The sequence below is a fragment of the Plectropomus leopardus genome, chromosome 23, assembly GCF_026936395.1.
Source record: "Plectropomus leopardus strain MGB_pleo_1.0 chromosome 23, ASM2693639v1, whole genome shotgun sequence".
Taxonomy (NCBI): Eukaryota; Metazoa; Chordata; class Actinopteri; order Perciformes; family Serranidae; genus Plectropomus; species Plectropomus leopardus.
In genome coordinates, this window is record NC_142198.1 from 7,525,204 (window position 1) to 7,542,266 (window position 17,063).

The following is a 17,063-nucleotide window of genomic DNA, read 5'->3' on the forward strand; positions in this document are numbered from 1 at the left end:
CCCTTTCACTCACGATGTTTACATGCACAGTTAAATCGAGCTGCGGTTATAGCTCAGATAGGCCATTTAATTGGACATTTACGTCACATACAAAACACAATAGCAAGCGCCAAACGGGTTGCATGTGGAACGGTGAAAACACAGATAACTTTGCAGCGCTGTACATTTCATACGTACTCAACTACTTTTTGTTCATACCTTTGTCTTGTTTTGTGTTCCTGGGTTTCTTCTTTGAATTTATACCGTTCGACTTCTGAGTCAAAGCCCAGCGCGGGGGCTATGGCGCATGCACAGAACATCTAGTTTAGTTCAGGTCCGGATGAGGCTTATACATGGAAGAGTAAATCAACCCCCCCTTCTTATTATTTAGGTGTGTTCGTCAGACTTTGAGAAATCCAACTTCAGAGTGATTTCAGTTGGACTAACATGCGTACAAGTATTTTCAAAGTTCAGTATTAGCCAGACTAATACGATTTTAAACTTTTTCTAACATCATGTAAGCATACTGACTGCTCTTGGCGTTCTGCTGCTCTGCCTGTGCCCAGAGTATGCTCCTTGCCTCTAGAGGTGCAATGAATAACCGAGCGCACCAGCAGCACTCTTAATAATTGGTCCAGCTCCAAAAATATAAAATCAATACATGGCAGCTGATGTTTAAATCGTGGCCGACCGCCACAAATAAATAAATGTGGGTTAAACCCTGTACAGTTCATACTGCTGCCTAAGTTATGTTATTACCAGTTGCTTGAAATATTGAGCTTGTACTTTACCGTCAATGCATTACTGAATAAGAGTGCCCTCAAGGTTAGGTTTATTTTGAACTCACTCCTGTACACATGCAGAGGAATGCAGACAGTGGAGGATCATCATTTATCACCGTCTGTGGTTCACAGTTTGTTTGTGAGACAGCCTGATAGATATGGTATGTAGTGATGTGTAGTGTAGGAGAGATACATAAGTTGAAAAGAGGGTAAAAGAGTCATAACTTCTGAGCCTTCAGAATCAAAATGATTTCCTTTTGCATCAGTTTTCTTTATTTATGGAATTTCCCAGAGACCTTGAACTGAAAAAGGCTCTTGGTGAAAGATAACCACCTTTTGAAAAATAAATGAATAACATTCCCTGCTATCTCCAGTCAGTCCTTCCCTCATCAGCAGCTGGTGAAGGAGGGAGGGTGTTAAGTAAAGAGACGCCGATCTGTTTTTCTCCCCTTCAGATATCACACCAGTGAGCCTGTCACCCACACAGCCAATATCACAGTCAGTCCACACACTGGGTTCAGTCACAGGGCAGGGAGAGAAAGCAGCAGGGAGGGAGGACAAGATGAGGAAGAAGAAGGGAGAAGTCAACAAGGGTAAAAATGTGTGACTGTGGCGTGTCCTGGTGGCTCCAAGCAACAGGCCACATGCCATGTGCCTACTATTCAGTACATTTTTCGCCCGTTCTCCTACCGCTCCTGTCTCTCTGCTTTATATAATGTAGCAAATGCATGCAAAATAAATAAATAAAGACAAGCAGTTCACACCAAGCTGCCAGAAAAAAAGAGAAAAAGGTAATGAAATAGAGAGGGAGAGAGAGAGACGAAGATTGTGTGGAAGAGATGAGAGGAGCAGTGGAGTAGTGTTGATAGGCTATAGAAGAGGGCATGAAAGGGATGCAGTATGAATAAGCAAAATAGGACTTTTACATCAGAATACACCTCAGTAGCTCTGACACAGCCAAACCCGTACACATTTGCTGCTGTGAAAAGCACGATCCAGGGAAATTGGTGAAGTGCTGTGAGATGCAATGTCAACACAACAATACTGACAGCTTGGAAACCCATTTATTAGTCCCCCAAGGATCCCACCATCTCCGAATTTGTCACAGAATTAGGCATCCGCCAGGGAATGCAGCCTCCTCTGTGGCAAATGGAATAAGCTGCAGAATGAAGTCATAAATTGAAAGTCGACTGGCAAATTGTCACCAGCACCACAGTAGCCAGACTGTAGCATTTGCGTCCTTCTCACCTTCCTGCTCTTAAAGCACATCCATTTTTCACATGTTTCTGTGGCGATAAATTGGTCACTCCCACGCAGTATTAAGTGCAAATACAGTGATTCTGGGACACATTAACACCACAGAACAGGCTGTAATTGCAGTTAAGTAAACCTTTTTGACTTGTGAATGCCCATTTCTTAAGAACTGACATTTTAACTCACTTTAGTCAGTTTTCATTAGACTACAAAGCAGTTAAGAAATTACACTGTGTAATCATGGATGCTGTATTAAATAGCTTTGTGTAAATGTGAACTAATGCAAGTGTTTTGTCATTTCTTTGAACCATCAGGACTATCAAGAGATGCGGATAATTATGAGCCATCTACTCCAGCCAGGCTCCTGTTAGGCATGCTGTCAGAGCTGCAGAGACAACAGCTTACAACCACATCACTAAACACCTCACCTTGTTAAGGTAATAAACCAGGTGTTGAGACCTCCATCTGGCTCAAACAATTTCGTCTCTTCATTTCCTCCCTTGGCCTCACTTCAGTCTTGACTTTCCTTTTGTTTCTTTCGCCTTCACCGCCATCTCCTCTCCCTCTCTCCTCGTCTCCTTCACCTTCATCCTTGCACTCTTCTGTTCTCTGTCTCTCACTCAACAGCCAATTTAACGACTCAAGGAGACACGGGAGTACAGAGCACATTCGCAGATCGATCAAAGTTGAGACTTCACCATGAAAACAGCTATGAATCACAGTTAACTTCTCTGCTCTTGTGCAACCTCTCCTCCTTCCAGCATTTATGTTTATATAAGGCTATACAGTATGTCTGTGAAGCCACACGCACAGTTTATTTAGTTTATACAGCCCTCAGGGGTGTTAGTTGATGTAGTTTGTTTCTGTTCACCACCACATGTGTGTATGTGATAGTGTGTATTTGAGATGCTAGATCTATCTTGTATGTGAATGTAAGTGTTGTATGAGCATAGTGTAGTGACATGATGAATGGGAGGTTGGCCACAGTCTGCCCTCTCTCCTCTCTGTCCTCCTGGTGGCCTCTCTGTTGCTTTTTCTTCCCCTCTCTTTTGCTGCATTTCCATTAATGTATTTTTATGCGCATTTTGAAGTCAAGTGTTAGAAAAGCTGTATGGAAAAAGCCAAATTCAATAAAACTTCAGCAACTATGCACCATTTGTTTATGCTCGCTTGAGGGGGTTGTTGCCTTTGCCAAAAAAGAGTTGACGCACTAAATGGGACATGGAAACACCTTTGCCGAATAAAGCCCGGACTGCAATGCTTGCGTGAGCAGCATGTGAAGGCAACCTTGCTAAACTTCTGTGTCTCGAATGCTTGTGGTGTTCACACCGGCAGTGTTGTTGCTAACAGTATTTCCACAATTAAAAGCACAGACTGCATTCATTTACGAAGCCGTGCAAGGTCCCACATTGTCAACAGCACAGTCCTGCAAATATTTCTCAGTAGAATACCTTGTGTCAGCAACTGAAGTGATTGTGTACTCAGCAACATTCTCAGAGTGCTTTTATTTTGAAACAGAAACAGGGAAGGTTGGGTAAAACCGTCTGTGACATATATATATCGACGCTGTAGTATAAGGTGGTATAGCGTCAATATGATCATCAAAAGACCATTTGCACTGTCTGTTTTTACTAAAAAAAAGCGCACTGCACTTGGAACTCCCTAGATGTGCCGCAGCTGAGCAGCAGACATGCCACGCCTGAGCTGTGCAGCTCATGCCAGCAGTGCGGCTGCTCTAACTAGGTAACACCGGCACAACTGTCATGACCAGGATTTATGTTAGCCTGTATATGCCAGCTTTTTGCAGGTATCATGTTTAGTTGTACGGCAGATGAAAAAATCTGTGGGAAATATGCCAAACAAATAACTGTATTCATTAACTGCATGTTAAATAGCCTAGTGTGACCAATAAAAATACTGCCAAGACAACTTAATTATAAACTTGTTATATTATTATATTATATTATGCTGATCAGATTTCAGGGTTTCAGGATCTTTATTTTCACCAAAGCCACACTGAGTGCATCCCTGCCTCCTTAGAGCATACGTCACATCCATGGCAGTGACAAATTTCCTCTTAGATCATTGTAGATCATATCAGAGATATGCTTCATGGTGAGCCAGACGGTGGTTAGCAGGCTTGGTGACTTCCTGGATTTGTTCATGGAGGACTTTACAGTGACGCTTGGCGCACTGAGTCCTTTTCCTTTGCCGCCAATGTCTGGTTAGTCAATCTGTTCAAATGACCACTTCATGACTTAGCTTGAAGTGTTTCATTTAAATGTAGGCTGTTATATGGTTGTATAAAGCATAAGTCTGGTAGTTGTTCTATATGGCCTGATCAGCTGTTTACTCTGTTTATTCATGCATTACAATCATTGTATTAATTTGTCTTAAACTCCAGACAGCAGAGGGAACATGAACAATATTAGCAAATATAAAAGAACAATGAAAACTTAACCAATTGAAATAAATTCCTAAAGACCTCTGTCTGCAAAAGCAGCTTGTTCTGTTTCCGGTTTGCAACCTCTCCTTCTTCTAATCTGTTTATTTGTGGATTATAGCCATACTGAGAACTTAGCCTCTACTCCCAGCTTTTGATAAAATGACACTCTACAAAGTGAGGTGTATTTGCTCCAAACCACTTGATTGAAATGTGTCCAATTGTGTCATTTACATTTCTTTTTTGGGACATTAGAGAAGTCCCAATATTCGCTTGGCAATTGAAGGGAAACACAGCTAGTCTCTCTCATTTTCCACCTTTTTCATCACCTTCGTTCTCTCTTTTCCTTGTCTTTTAGAGCACTTCCAAGCACCGACTGTTCACTGTGTTCTTTGCATGTGCATCCATGCAGGACACTCAGGCAAATACAGTCATGCACACACACCTCTCCGTCTTTATTTAATCACTGGCTCTATTACAGGGGATATTCTCCCAGACAATGCCTCAGAAGGCGGTGAGCCAGGCAGGCCGAATGAGAGGGGGGAGATCTCTCTATCCCTCATCACATGGAAGCCACAGTACTGGCACTCCCACTGACTGAGATGAATGAATTTAATATATCTCCCTTTTGAAGCACAGATGACCTCCTGATATGGCTCTCTGTCTCTCTATCGCAGGAGGCCTTTATTTTTTCGCTCTGCCCGTGAAATCTGGAAATGCACAGGAAGACATCTGAAGGGATTCTGACAGAGACTAATTTGTTTTGTGGCCTGACGTGACTCGTGTATATCTTTGTCCATATAGAAGCGGCCACATTCCCTCTCTCCCAACACTTTTATGATCATGAGATAACGCTTATCACTGGAGTTTATGTTTGTGTGCAACCTGGCTGTTTATGGCGGAAGCAACAAGTCATGCCTCTATGCCTATGGGAAATATTATATTAAAGTCAGTTTAGTAGTGGCTGTAGCAAATGATTTGAGAATATAGGGTGATAGAAAATAAGAAATTATCAGTTTCTCAGTATAAAGTCATATGTGTCTGATGATATATAGTTATTTGACCCTTGCCAAGGGTTAAAGGTCAGCCAGGTGCTGTGAGACCAAAAATCACTTAGTGCAGCTTTAATCCTGCACCTTTGACTGACTGCGATCTGTCAGAAATTAGAAATTCACCATCTTTTTTTTGCACTTGTGTCTGGCTTTGTTCTAGAGCTTGTACATGCTTACTGTGTGTGTGTGTGTGTGTGTGTGTGTGTGTGTGTGTGTGTGTGTGTGTGTATATTTGTGTGTGTGTGTGAGAGTCTGTTCTGATGATGTGCTTCCATACTAAAGTAAGCCACGGTGACCCTTCTTTTATTTCCATCCTTATTGGATCTAGTGCTCTCCCGAGACAGCAGAGACGTTGATGCCTCCGGTCATTTTTTCTGTCCCTTATAACCGACTGTCCCAGTGTGTGCTATGTAAGTCCCACTTAATTAGGCCCCAAATTGGATGGATTTACGCTCATCCAGACGCCAAAATGTCTTTTATTGGGTATTTATCCCATGAGGTTAGGGCCACACTGATCAAATTACACTGATTCAGACTTCTGCATAGCTAAGTACTGCATGTTCTGGATGCATGGGTGATTTTATAGTGCACACACATACTAGGCATAAAAACTGAGACCCCCACCCCACAATCACCTATCATTCATTCAAAATGGAAAGATGTTATTTGATTCTTAAACAAAAGTAAGGGACTGAAAACCCCAAGAGAGACCCCTAGAGGCTGGGCTTCTTTTTACACCCAGCCAGATCAAACTGCTGCACTCTGAGCCCTGCACTGTTACAATTAATGTTAAAGATAATCACATAACCAGCTAACATCACTCAGTAAACACAACCACCGAAGGTACTTTTGGTGATAAACGTGTGACAGATTTTTTTTTTTTTAAGATCAAATAAACACGATACAATGCCATATAAAGATAGTTGTCAGATAAGGTGAATCAGCAACCTCTAAACTGTTTTTTTTCTACTTTATTTTGAAATGTATTTTTCATATACAACCAAAAATAAACAAAGTTCATAGAGTGCTTTTTTTAGTTGTAGTTTAATGCAGTACTATATCTTACATAGCCTCCCTCATGCATACGTAAAGTCACTATTTAGACCCCTATGATGAAAAGTCAGGCAAGTACTCATTTTCTTTCTCCATAACAAGGTTAACATTTTTCACAAGCATCATCTGTCATTTAAATTATAATCAACCGGGTAAATGAATGATTCATCATAATGTTTTAATGGCATAATTAAAGAGTCTCCAACTCCTCCGGTGAATGAGTTGATGAGATAAAGTAGGCCATAGTTTAAAAAAGCATTGTTTTTCGTTTCCTGTGTGGGGGAAAAAAAGAAGAAGTAATGAAAAACATAGCCTTTGCATACCCTAAACACCTGCATGTCTTTGTATTGGAGCAGAATTGGGCATTTATTTGTGCGCACGTGTAGGTGTGTGTGAGTGAGTGAGCAGGTTTTTTAATGCACACACTGGGCACCAGAGTGCTGTTAATTTCCGCCTGAGCAGGGGAACGGCCACTAAAAGTATCATTGAAGTGATGAATGTGCGGCTCGGCACAGGCATCAGTGTTTAATCTGACTCATTGGAGAAATAGCACCACATCAACTTCAAACGACTTCCTTTCATCTGCAGTTAGAGACGGAGTCACAGATGTGGACCCTCTCCCCTTCTCCTTGTTTCATTTCTCCTGCACATTTCCTTAATACCATTCTCTAACACTTCAAATGCAAAACCCCATCCTTCATCCCTCCACCTTAAAGGAGCACACAGCACGCTTATGTGTCTGTGTGTGCATGTATATATTTTAAAGTATCAAATGGCACGTGTATCATTTCTGTGCTAAGAAGCTGCTTTAGTAGATGAAGAAGTCTTTAGGTAATCTAAAGTGAATCATGCAACACTGTTGCACAAATTAAACCCAGCAACTCTAATTAGCTGTTGATTCTACTTATAGTAATTACACTGTACCTACAGAAGGTATGTTACCTGATAGTTGTGCTGACACCTGGTGTTTCATTTTAGCATCCACTTTAAGTCAACAATGTGTATGCTTTTTATCTTATTTTATTTTTTGACACAAACATTTGTTAAGGGAACTAAGATTAATTATTAGAGTCATCCTATAGGGGCCCCTGGGGCAAAAACTAGTTGTTGGGGCCCCAGTGGACTCATGAGTCATCCCACGCTCTGCACACAGTGTATGTACTCGCCTACTCCAAATCCCTTTTAAGCACAATGAACACAGCAGAAAACATATGGCAGCTTTGTTATATTTTGCCATTAGACCCTGCTTGTGTCAGTATCTGGTATTTTTATTAAACAAACATTTGTTTAGGAATATGCAGGGGCAGATTAAGATTTATTTGTTATTTATAGGTAATTATTTGATTTCCTTTGTATTTGTGTGCTATAGTTTTCCTTTATTTAGAGGTACTTTTTTTGTAATTACTTTGCTTTCTTTTTTTTCTTGCATTGAGGTCAAAGAGAAAAAACAATTTACTTGTAGCTGAGCTCAAGTAGATGGCTCCATCCCTCAGCGGTAATTGCTTATTTAGAGTATACCTGTGGAATTACATAAAGAAAACAGAACCAAGGAAGCAGAAAGAGAGCCTGTAGAACAGGGAGACGTAGACCAGAGGACCATGGTGACTCTCCACAACACAGGCGGCTAATACCCTCATGATTGACAAGGTGCAATGGGACGAAATAGGCACCAGACCACAGCAGGCTTGGTGGTGGGAGGAGAGGTGAAATAGTGTTGATGATACATGGCCAAAATAGAAGTGAGTCAGGAAGATACATATTAACTGGAACCAGTAACCAGCCAAAAGAACAAGGCGAGGTTGACACTGAGGAGACCGCAGCCAATTATGGTCAAGAATTTATAAAAAGTTCCTAATTTTGTGCGCTTGAGATCTACAGAACAGTTGTCAAGTGTCATACCGGATCTCTCAGCTGCCTCCACATCATTGATCCGACAACCAGACCAAGCACTTGCCACAGAGAACCATCATCCAATACCTTTAAACTATTATTTAGCGGGGGGATGCTAATCTCTTAAAACAGATATCTGCATTTGAATGCAGAATCTGTGGGCAACAGGACAAGCTGCGTGTTCCAGCACTGTCATACTCTTTAGTATGCCAGAAAAAAGATTAAGCATATCCCAATATGTCAAATGCATAATACCAAAAATACCAGGATGTCCTACTGTATCCGGTCACGTTTTGCAGTGTGCAAGCCAGCAACATTTTATGGCTATTCTAACCCACAGTCCTCCGCACAGCGAAAGATGCGTCACATGGACTGAGCCACAGACAGATGACAGCTAACTGACAGCTAACTGACAACCCGTTGACAACTCATTGACAGCTCATTGACAGCTGACAGAGGCCGTAATGACAGATGACAGAGCATTCAAGTTACTGGTGTCCAGTCAAATACAGTAATTATAGTAATTGTTTAGTGAAGAAAACAATCATAAAGATAGTCGACAACAAAGGAACAGAAATGTACATTTAATTTTACTGCCTTGAATATAATATTGCATGTAAGAATCTACACTGTATGCAGTTAATACTTAAAAGTAAATACTAAATGTATTGCAAAGGAATGACCACAGAGCTCTCCAGGCTGACCTACATGTATATTCTCTGGATATTTTGGCGGATGGTGTTTTTATTGTATCTCTTAGGGAATATTAAGAAAAAATGTTTTAGAAGAGGGCCAAATTGCACTCTTTTTTTTTTTTTTTACTTAAAATTTTGCACTACAGACTGCTACGGATATATGAGCAACAAGGTCACAGTTAAAGGTGCGATCTTATTTACATGTATATTTCATGCAACAGAACATAGTCTGTGAGGGCAGCTGCAGTACATGCTGATTGTAAAAAGACAAAAGTATGTGATTCAGAATACAGGGAAGATTTTGGTACGGGAAGCATTCTGCTTTCCCTTTGTAGAACATTTGTAGTCCAAGTATAATTGACCAATCGTGTTTGAGCGGGCTTTGGTTGGAAGCAGGTAAACTGTAAGCAGTTCTGTCTCTGAACCTTTTTGCTTTTGTCTGATGACGATTTAGCTTTGAAATTAGCTGCTAATTATCAGCTATAATCTTAATGTAGACATTCTCTCTCAACTCCAACTGTACTATACTGCACTCTCAGTTTGCTAATGGGATTGTACACTGTGACCAGTGCACTGAAGAGTAGGTCTTGGCCTGGATATCTATTATCTGAATACCTGCCAGCTATTCTGGAACCTGCAAGATATTGTCCCTGTCCCCAAAGGCTACATTGACCTTTGTTTTAGTGCTAGGCCTTTATTGTTAGGGACCACCCTTTGATAAATCTACAAAGTTTATGTTCTAGTATTTTATTTCTTCCTTCTTGATCTGGAAACAGTTATTTTATTATTTGATTCCGTTGGTTTACATGTAATTAAATCCACAAACTTAGTGAGCATTGCTGGTTGCTGGTTACAGCTGGGCCAGCTGCTTCTCGTGCCATTTTGTTTCATTTTAAGTGAATTAGTATTCAACCTTCCACTGCTCCTGAATGGTAGCTCTCCCTGTTGACTTCCCCGTGGCCATTTCTGCTTCGTTGCAGGAAATATGTGGTGTTAGGTAACCCGTCTGTTAGCTTCTTGACCTTCTTTTTATGAAAACACCTTAGTTTCTCCTATGTAGTTCCTACCCTGTGCATGTCTACAAACTGTATGATTGTCCTGCCATCTTGAGGTGATTAAAAATATGTGAAAAGTGATTTTGCTTAAGTAACCAATATTGTGCTAAGCATATAGTATATCTTGAGAGACATGCCGTAAGAATCTTAGAATCAGTTTGAGGGCCACAATTGACCCTGGCTGGAGTTTGGAAAGGACTGGCCTCGGACATTAGTGTGACATCATTGACGTTTTTTTGACTTATGAAATGCATGATGTAGCTCTTTAGTCATGCATATTTCCAAACAAATGAAATAATCACAAACCAATTGACACAGAGTAAACGTGGGGCTTTTGGAGCCCCTTCAGGGCTGTGGCAATTTCATGCTTTGCCCATTTGTCAAGTCCTGTTAGTCAATGCAATATATGCTGTAGATGTGTCTTTGTATGTATGTTGAGCCTTGAGGCTGTACACGCTGAAACAGTTATGATATAGCACATCCTTCGCCTCGTGTCAGCCTGAAAATGTGTTGTCTGTGTCTTTGTGTGTGTGTGTGTGTGTGTGTGTGTGTGTGTGTGTGTGTGTGTGTGTGTGTGTATGTGTGCAAACATAGCATAAAGGTTCATAAAGGACACTCTGAGCTGCCAGGCATTTTAGGAGTTCCTGTGTTTTGCACATTGACAGTAAGTGAAGAAATGCCCACTTTGCTTGTATGGAGTAGCTGCTGACAAACTACAAAGGCACAGAAAAAAAAAAAGTTGAAGCCTGTACTTCAGTCCCCCCAGGTTAAACAGAACATTAAAAACATGAAAAATCTTTCAGCAGACACAGGCACTACAGGTTTATGAAGAAAAATTTAGGAGCAAAAGGTCAGCAACTAGATTACAATGTGTTAGGCTGTTTAGTTGTAAGCTCAGTAAAGGTTTTCTCTGGATTTATTTAGAAAGTGTATCTACTTTCTGAGGTCTTATGCCCGTTCTATAGTCTACCTGGTGTCACCTTGGCTTCACATGATGTCCATCTCTCCCTTTTCCAGCTTTCCATTTCCACTGTGAGCAGCAACTATAAACATTTGTGTCTTTGGGATTACCTTTCCATCAGGGGTAGAATGAAGTGTGAAAAGCAATCTGAGCAACGCCAGGCCACCGATACACAACTTCAGCGGATGCAATTATGCCAATGACAGATCATATTCTGACCTTTATCCCTCAGCCTGTATGGATGGCGCTTTGCCACAGTGACAGTCTGCTTTTTGTTTTCATGCACTTTACAACACAGTGACAGCTGGAGACCCAGCTCTAAAATGCTGAGGTGCTCATCTGTTTGAAAGACAGCTCTTTCTCCTTAACCTTCTATTTACTTATGTTGTGTATGTTTCTGTCAGTATTACATTCTCATTATTTCTTTATTAGTCTCTGCATTCCCTCTTATTTAACTTTTGTTCTTTCTCTCTGTCTCAACCAGGTATTCTCCAAAGGCTGTGTCCTGGAGCAAACCAGCATTTTTAGTCCTTCTTTCAAAGAATCAGGGACCTGCTTGAGGTGAATTGCTCTCTCACACAAGCACAACACACAGCTGCACACTCAGTGTCTCTTGACCCGCAATGCTTCACTTGGAGGGCTTCACTGCATAAACTCAAAATCATGTCATCTTTGATTTTCTTGATATTCAGATCACAGCGTGAATGCTTACATCAGAGGTGGTGTGTAGCACCCAATGATGTAATCATTTCCTGAACACACATGTAATAACACACAATATATAATCACTTTACCAATAATTGAATAAAACAGACTGACTGATATTGTACTAACATTTTTACTGATAATGTAATACCTTTCAAGTGGGTCATTTTTTTCCAAAACTTACAATGTCAAAATGTAATTCATTTATACAGAATTTATCATACTGTTGGCTCCATGTTGACCTACTGAAAACTCAAAAAAAAAAATATATATATATATTTAGGCTGTTGCAATTCTGCATTTAATAAATTGAAATATCCTATTTCAAAATTAATTATTTTTTACATCAGCCTTGTTGTCTTGACAGGCGCTTAGCTGTTGCGTTATTTTCCCATGCTTGCAAAAACAATCAAGCTGTGCGCTTGCAGAAATTTGACTGTACTACTCTCAGCGCAACATGATGTTAACTTTGCCTTATCAATACATAAATCATTAGAGGTGCAAAAAGTACCTGTAAACATTTTTTGGTCGGGCACTCCCCTTTAAAACTAGAAAATGTGTGATTGGATCCCCTCATTAAAATCCTTTGGTGTGCAATTGAGTAAAAGTTGACAAGCTTCTACTGTTAAATGTTCAGAATTGTATAGAGTTTAGGCAGTGATATTGACAGAAATTCTATAATATTCATAACCATAATTTTATTAGTATATAATATTCTGAACTTCAGAGTCATGTTTTTGTAACTTTCGATAGAGCCGCTTATATCTACATACTCTTTGGTCCTTTTCCACAGAGTCCGTGATGCTTCTACAGTAACTACAAAACACATTAAACACTGGCTTTTAATGGAGTGATTTGCACTTCTACATTTTCGGCCATCATAGTCCTCCCACATGCAACGCCCGGCACACTGGAGCTGTTTCAGTTTTGCAGCCTCACTGCTAGATGCCAATAATTCCTACACAGTAGACCTTTAAATGTACCAAAGTATTAAGGTCAGCTTTTTTCTTGATTTCTAAATCTATTTGAAAACCTTTTTGAATGCCGAAATTTCATAAGATAGACGAAGGCGAAGTAGACACTTCATTCAATAAGAATCACTTAACTCAGATGAAAAGGAACATTTAATGGAGATTGAATCAGCCTCTTGCCCTTTTGTCTTCATCACTCGCATGTGTAACGTCAGCCATTGTCTGCATTTGTAATCTTCTGATGGCCTAATCTAAGATCCACTTTGGTCTGAGAGACAATCCTTGCACAACAGTCAATCAACATAGGTGTGGGCAGGTTTGTTCCAGTTTAATGCATTTTTGCCTCATGTAATGTACCAAATTCTACGTAAAGCCTTGAGCATTTTTTTTTACATTATTACCTTATCCGTGAAAATGATTACATCGCCAGTTAAAAAACAAACAAAAAAAACCACTACATTGTCAGTAACAATGTTAATAAAATACCTGTCAGGACATTTCACTACTTAATAAAGTTAATTAAAGTGCAAATTTTAATTACATTTTCAGAAAATCACTTCACATTATAAAAAGAAAAAAAACCAATTTGGAGTGAGATGTCAGAATACATCGACAAAGGCTGCTGATGCTTTGATTTAATTGATTGCAGGGTTATGATGCAGCTCCATCCACCACCGACCTCACAAATTGGCATGTCTTTGACCTTTAACATGTTTTAGCTTAACCTTTGGTTGCTTTTTTTCCCCCCATTTAGTTTTTCAATTCTATTCATGTATTTCACATCTAGCCGCTATCACTGCTATTGTTGACCAAGCCTCCCTGTGGACTTTGGCTGAAGATATCCTTGAATGCAGATTTCCTCCTTTACAAATCCACGGGATGTGACCTTGAATACACTTAGTCTTCAGACCAAACAGTATTTACTCAATTCTTGTCACGTACATACACAACGCATACATACTCCTCATGCGGTGTGTATGTGTTTATTTCTTTCACATATATTCTAGCCTGTCTTTTCTCGCTTCCGCTTCATCTCTATGATCCACCTGCAGCTCTTTCCCATGGATTACACTGCATTAGGCCATGGAGAGCAGTGTTGCATCTTATTTGTACTTTATCTTAACCCATTCCTCCATGACTGCATTTTCATGTGGGATATCATTCTCTCTTGGTCATGTGACTTGCAGGAGCAGCTTGCCCATTGGGAGGAGGGTCAGCAGAGAGCCCTGCAGCGCTTCGGTGGGCGCCAAGGGCCAGAGGTCACCTGCTGCCTGCTGGAGATACAGAGCAACTTCCACTGCTGCCTAAAGAATCTGCACTTTGTTAGCACGGGCATCCTGGACGTCCAAACACCACCTGGCACAATGATTACAACAGGTAGTGCTGTTTATCTTTAAAAGACAATGACATTTCTTTCCTGTTTCCTGTTTCTTCGTTGTTTCCTCACATATGGGGACCAGTGACCTTCGTGGCCTGGTGGGTGTCAGCGCTATTATTAGACTAATACGAGTTGTCACCGCTCACATACAAGCCTCTCGGATCAAAGTAATGGTGTTGTGTACTATTAAATGTAACCTTTAAAACAATCCACAACACTCAGAATTTAGGGCAACATGTGGCAGTAATACCTTTCTGCTGGAGCCAAATGAAATCATGTGGAGTGGAGTAAAGTTTGTCCACGAGGGTGACACAGAGTAACACAACCAAAGCAGCTGTCTGACGATGCTCACTCATGACTCATGGAGTTATACCTGCGGTCGTATGTGCAGAATTATTAAAAGTAAAAACATTGCACAGGAAGTTTCAAATAACTTTAACTGATAATATCTTGAAGAAGTGGGCAGATAAGTCACTTTTCAATTAACCTAGAATAAGTAACTTACATAACATTCAAGAATAAAAATGGTGATTTAGGAATAAACAATAGAAAGCTCCTCATTTTGAGCAGCAGGCCACATACAATGCCAATCAAAAGTTTGGAATCTCTTGTTACATTGATGTTTGTCCTTTAAAAACTTCTATTTTAGCACAAATATAAATAGTATAATTCCACCAGCAAATGTATTATTTACATTTGAAATAGCTTTGGCCCTCCAAAAATAATAATTAAATGATTAAAACTTCAATTTAGTTGATGACCCCACAATGCCGCATGACAGGAGGAATTACTGTTGGAACCAATTTCACCCAAAACACCCTTTGATTTTGAATTTGTTTTTCAGTCCAGAAAAGCACAAGTGACCCTTGATCATTATTAAACCATAACAGTTCAGTTTGGCTCTATATATTTTGGATGGTGTTTTTCTTTGGGCCCTCTGCAGTCCAATCAGGGGTTAGATTGGATAGGTTTAAACTGTGATTTGTCTGTCCATTTTAGGTTCAGTTGACATTCCCTGATTCAATCCCAGTAGTGTTAACCCTACACTAACCTTTTGTGTCTACTGGGGAGTTTGAAGAATAGCTTTGCTAAAGCAGCCTGTTTGTTAATTCCAGCTTGTTATAGGCATTATTGTTCACCAGACATTTTAAAGGGGACATTTTCCTGTTAAAATCTGCAAACATTTTGATGCTAAGATTTAAGTTTTTTTTTTGGTTTTTTTTTACCAGTGTTCGGTGATTTCTTCTATTCTTATTGATCAACCTTTGTCTCTTTTTGGCCTTTCACTTGTCAGTCTGGTTGAACCGTTGTGCAACATTTTGTTCCCTATGTGCAAAACATGATGTTTTTTTGTAAACCCATCATACGAAATAACATCTATCTGTAAAGAAAACTTTCTACAACCTAAAAGCAAAAAAGACCATTCAAGAAATCCTCTCAGACATCTGACTCAAGTTTTTATGGCAGGTGATCCCAAAGTTTTAAACTGCAGTGTACATATACACCTACTGTACGCCTGTCCAGTTCTTGATCAATACTTGAATAAAAAAGCCCAAACTATTGATGAACACCTGTTCCTCTTAGGCTTAGAATATTTACCTGGGTATAAAGTACTTTTTCAGACAACAGCCCTTTTTACAGAGAGATTGTGCTATCGGGCTGCTAAGAAGAACCAAACGTGTGTGTGTGATGACAGACTACATGCCATTATCCTGCAGTCAAAACAGGCGTGATGGGCATGACATGTAACATGACAGCATCAGCCTCCAGTGTGACATGCATCATATGCGTTAGCAGCCGTTTCTGAACAATAACAATGGCATAACATGGCAATAACGGTCATTTACCGTTCCTGTCATATGGCAGCTGGTCTTGTCCTCTGCTCGGAGGGTAAATAGCTCCGAATGTCATTGTTTTCCAAATTTGTGGACATTTACCTGCCGCTGTTCTTCTTTAAGTAAGCTGCTAACAGCTGCTTGATCCCGTCATGCCGGCTGTCATGTTTAAACAGTAACTGTTTCTGCGCTGTTACTACCTCCTGTGGCGGCTTAAAGGAAAGATAACTGTCCCCTAATTCTGCGATCATACTTTATATACAAAACGGCAAGGTGGCATAATGACACAATATTCTTGCCTTCAGTAGGGATTGTTTAAGGGACTAATATCTTTTCAGAATCTGAAGAACAAATGCATTGAGACAAAAAAGTCAAACCAGTAATAAAATCAGTAACAATACTGATAGTAAAAGTATCAAAGTTAAGGCAGAGCTATATACTGAATTTCTGTTTCTAAATGCAAGCACGTGTGTGGGTATATCCTAGAAATAAAAAACTCAGTTTGCCAGAAAAAGCAGGACTTCTACCTACAGCAGGATGGGTGGAAAATACACAACTAAGAGCCTACTGGGGGCCCATCTTAAAGTGTTGAACAAGTTAATGATTTTTTAGTAGGCCAAGGGCGAAGCGCAATTACCCAAAATGAAGCATAACGCTTAGCACTGAGTTGGAAAGTTGCTGCAATTAGTTGTAAGTATTGTATCTATATTTGTGTCCTTTTAAATGAGATTGAGCACACAATTTCAGAGTAATCTACTTAATCGAACACCGGTGACTGCTCCAGACACAGAGGTAAAGTTGTAGTCCTTCAAAAGGTCACACACAAAGATTTAACAGGAGAGAGTGGCTTCTGTGGGATTTAGCTAGGCCTAGTTCAAAGCCACTGTCTTGTTATATGCTTGATATTTGAGATGTTCGGGTGTTTGGTCATTGAGAATGCCAAGCACAACAGGAGGGATGTCAGGAGACTTGACCGCGCATCACTACCAAATTTAGGAGTAAATAAGGCT

The 17,063-nt window shown here is 40.1% G+C and overlaps 1 protein-coding gene across 1 annotated transcript in view; it reads left to right on the forward strand.

The window, feature by feature from the left end:
• LOC148185628 (uncharacterized) overlaps positions 1-17,063 on the forward strand; it is a 77,085-nt gene that overhangs the window by 22,226 nt on the left and 37,796 nt on the right. The window contains exons 11-13 of the mRNA XM_088073942.1: positions 2,330-2,452; positions 11,649-11,725; positions 14,028-14,217. The gene's annotated coding sequence lies outside the window, so the exon portion shown is untranslated. The remainder of the gene's footprint in view (positions 1-2,329; positions 2,453-11,648; positions 11,726-14,027; positions 14,218-17,063) is intronic.